Source organism: Macaca fascicularis, chromosome 3, assembly GCF_037993035.2.
Source record: "Macaca fascicularis isolate 582-1 chromosome 3, T2T-MFA8v1.1".
NCBI classification, from domain to species: domain Eukaryota; kingdom Metazoa; phylum Chordata; class Mammalia; order Primates; family Cercopithecidae; genus Macaca; species Macaca fascicularis.
Genome location: NC_088377.1, coordinates 11,018,722 through 11,022,857, shown reverse-complemented (window position 1 = coordinate 11,022,857; position 4,136 = coordinate 11,018,722).

Sequence of the window (4,136 nt, the reverse complement as noted above, 5' to 3'; positions counted from 1 at the left end):
TAAATTGGTAATAGTTTATTTATTTTAAATATGATCTAATCATAAATATTCAAGGTGTTGTAACACTCCATAGTATCAGAGTTCCTGCTCTTCCTGTCTTGCTGTTCTGCCATCCAAAACACATGGCTTCATTTTGCTGGCTACTGACACGTGCGTACTTGTGCCTACCTACGCCGGTGCATGGAGGCCCCATAGCAACTCTGCACATAGCCCTCAAGGTCACATCACACGTGCCACATGGCACTTCTTGCTGCAAGGGAAGCTGTGAAACACAACCTTTGTTCTGGGTTGCACTGGACTCAACATAACTAAAGAAAAGGGGCGGGTGAGACCAGCCATGTCTGCCACACCCTTCTTTTCATTAAAGTGCAGCATTTCCCTAAGTATTGGCACAAAATAGATATTTGTTCAATGAACAAGTAAACAAATGAATAAATAAAATTCTTCAGGGAATGCTTACCTGAAAACAGACATGAGAACAGTTTGCTAGGATATTCATGGTTGGTTGTTTTCATCAATTTATCAGAGGAGAAATTTAGTTTTTATTAGATCATCAAATCAATTTAAACAGACATATATTTGTATATCAGCATCAGGAAGAGCCATGTAAATGTCCTACGGGTGACATCATCATATTCTTCCCCAGCATTTCTCAAACCTATCTAGCCATGAACCCTTTGTCAGAGAACATTTACTAATGATTTACAAGACATTCATGAAAAATACTCTCCTGCCTAAAATCTTAGCAGAAAAATAGAATTCAGCCATGTATCCACTTAGGATAGGACCATAAAGAAGTCAATATACATGTAAATAAACTACGTTTTTTTAAAGCAACAAGAGAGAAGTCTTTTCAGCACATACTATTAACAGTCCCATAGTATCTTCCCATGGCTGTGAATAACTAGTAGGTTGACCTGCCGCCTTACATAGTGTCTTCATCTCCCCAGTAATTTCCCAGTAATCCCGGAGTACTGGAAATGGAAGACACCTTGAAATGGTATCAAAGCCATTCATCGGCCTTCAGATCCTATTGTCACTAAACTAACTGAGGGAAACCAACATGAGAGCGAAACCTCATGACGTGAGCTCGTTCCTGCACAGGGTCTGGAAAACATCACTTCCACTTTAAGTACACACTAAAAAAGGGTGATGATCCAGACAGACAATCTTAGATGCACTACACGGGTGGACGAGGGGATTGTAACCAGCCCTCCAGGAAATCTGGCATCTGTCCAGAAAACAAGTCTAAATTTTGAAAGGGCTCTGCCTAACACATTCAGTTTATGTCCACAGGTCTCTGAGGAAGTGCACTTATAAAGAGGAGATGACTACGTTAGAAATTATGACTGAGGCAGCTTTTGTGCTGTAACTCTTGCTTAAAAGGGAAGTACGCCAGTTCCCCTTTGAAACAGTTTCTAAGCAGCAGGTGGTTACCACGAGGAAGCGAGGCACACGATGCAGCAGTATTGATATCTGACTGTGTTGTAAAGATCTTTCCTTCATCCGTTCGAAAGATGTGACAGCGAAGGCAGAGAGGGTAGAATTTTTAGCTGGTAATGGTCTCTTTTAATCAAAGAGACCAATAAATTACAAGGAGACTGAGTCACTTGTCCTATCTCAAAGAAATGTCAGAAGAAGAGCTCAGGGCAGTAAAGAAAGTTGAATTAACGCAGCCGGGTGTGGTGGCTCACACCTGTAATCCTAGCGCTTTGGGAGGCCATGGCAAGTGGATCACCTAAGGTCAGGACTTCAAGACCAGCCTGGCCAACATGGCAAAACCCTATCTCTACCAAAAATAAAAAATAAATAAAAAATAGCTGGATATGGTGGCACATGCCTGTAATCCCAGCTACTGGTACTGGGGAGGCTGAAGCACTTGAGCCTGGGAGATGGAGGCTGCAGTGAGCCGAGATCATGCCACTGCATTCCAGCCTGGGTGACAGTGTGAGACTCCACCTCAAAAAAGAAAAAAAAAAAAAAAAAGGAGCTCAGTATTGGAGAACGTTTATAAGTAGCTTGGTTTAGGGGAGGACAAATGAGGAGAAAGCTGATCTAAAATACTTTGGGACAATCTACTAGCCAACTATCTATACTCTCCCACCATAGTTTTCATTATTCATTAATGAATGCTGAGTCTCCAGAAATTAAAAAAGACTGTTTCTCAACCTGCCTAGGCTGCAATCCATTTTAATGAAGCTAAGTATAGAGACAGAGGGAACCTAGATAATAATAGAAATAACTGTGCTAATGTTTAAAAGAAAAAAAGAATGAGGTCAAGGTTAATTGCAGTAAATAATAATGAAAAATATGTGTTACTCAATGTAGTCACTAAAAGGATGAAAATATTTTCAAATGTGACTCATTCCAATTGAAACAGGAAGGGAAGTAAAAGCATCAACATCTGACAAGACATTAAACTCCCTAAGTCAGAGCAGCACGGCCCCCGTGGGGAAGAAACTGTCCTCCTCCCAGTGGCACAGAACCAACTCACTCAAGCCAGGTGCCTCCGGAGAAAGTCACTGAATCATATACGTGTGCACACACACACACACGACAATAGCCAGCCAGAGAGTGAGAAAGAGAGGGTATACTGACCCCTAAAGGACCAAGGCAGACTGTAGATATCTTTCAAGATGGAAAGGAATGAAGAAAAAAAAAAAAAAGAAGAAAAGGCAATAGATAACTTAGCTCAAAATCATGTTGGGAGAGGGTTGACCTGTTCTTGGACCCAGGGATCTTGAGAGAAAGAGTAAACGAGCCCAAATGTCCTCAGTAGGCACTTGAGGTAAGGAGCCAAGAGCTGACTTAGAACTAAGGAGAGGGAAGGAGGACCCAAAGGAATAATAAAGCAAGAAGGGGAGCACTTAAATACACCGCATGTCTTCAAATTCACAGGCCCTGGGGATTTGTAACTTGAAGAAAATGACCAAAAGTTATTTCTGAAGGCTAGAAAAAGGTACAGAAAACACATGCTGCTTCAAAAGTGGGAGTGGAGAGAGTGGGAGAAAGGGATGACCTGCTTCTATGAATAAATATTCCCACTGTAATTCCCTAACTGGCAAAGTACTCTTGTGTAAATGATACTTTTTAAACCCATAGGCAGAAACCTAGCTAAGAAATAATCAGCACAATTAGGCAGAGTACAAATGTGTCTGTATTTATGCAACTTTCTTGGTTTTTTATTTTTAAAAAAGCATTAAACTTCACATCACAGAAGAATGAAAGCAGTGTCATTTGTTTTAATTTTTTAATATTTTAATTTAACCTAATCAAGATTTTGGTACGAGTGGAATCAACTACCCTAGGAAGGCAGATAGAATTAGAGTCTTGAGGTGCAACTAAAATCTAGATGTTTCCTCCTGACTTTCCCCCACCTCAGCCTCCTCATCCAACTGCCATTGGACCCTCCACCTTCCCAGACTGAATTCAGTACTTCCCCTTCCTTCACTCTATCTCCTCTTCCATTTTCATCTCTCCTTCTCCTCTCAACCCTCTTGCACTCTTTTCTAGATCTCAGTTAATGAAGTCAGCATCCATCCAACCTCCAATGCAAGAAATATTTTGAAAACCCCTGCTTGAAATAAATATCACTTCCTTCACCTATAGAATAAAATCCAAACTCCCCCAGCATAATAGAGAAAAGTTCTTCATATATAAGTGCCCATCTACCTTTCAAACCTGTCTCCCCTCCTTACCCTATGTTCCCAACACACCCAATTATCCTCCAAGCCCCCAAACCCAATCACATTCCCTTCATCTGGGGTGCCCTCCTGGTCTTTGCCCAGGGAAATGCTATCTACTCCAAGACTCAGCTGAAACACCAGCTCTCTGTGAAGCCCTCCCTAACTCCCCAGGCATAGTCTGTACGTCTCTCTTTTATCCCTCTATCGCCTTGGGTTAATGTAATAGTGCTTCCCCTGTTTCTGGTAATTGATCTGTTTTTAAGACTGTCTTCCCGAGTGGAAAGCAAGAAGATACTGCCTTCATCTTTGCATGTGAGCACTAAGCACCTTTGTCACCTTCCCTAAAGGAACACGCTTCCTGCTGTTTCTCCCTAGCGCTACCATATACTTGCATGTTTACTTATTACCTGTCTCTCTCCATTGGAATATGAACTACATGAAAGCAGGTAT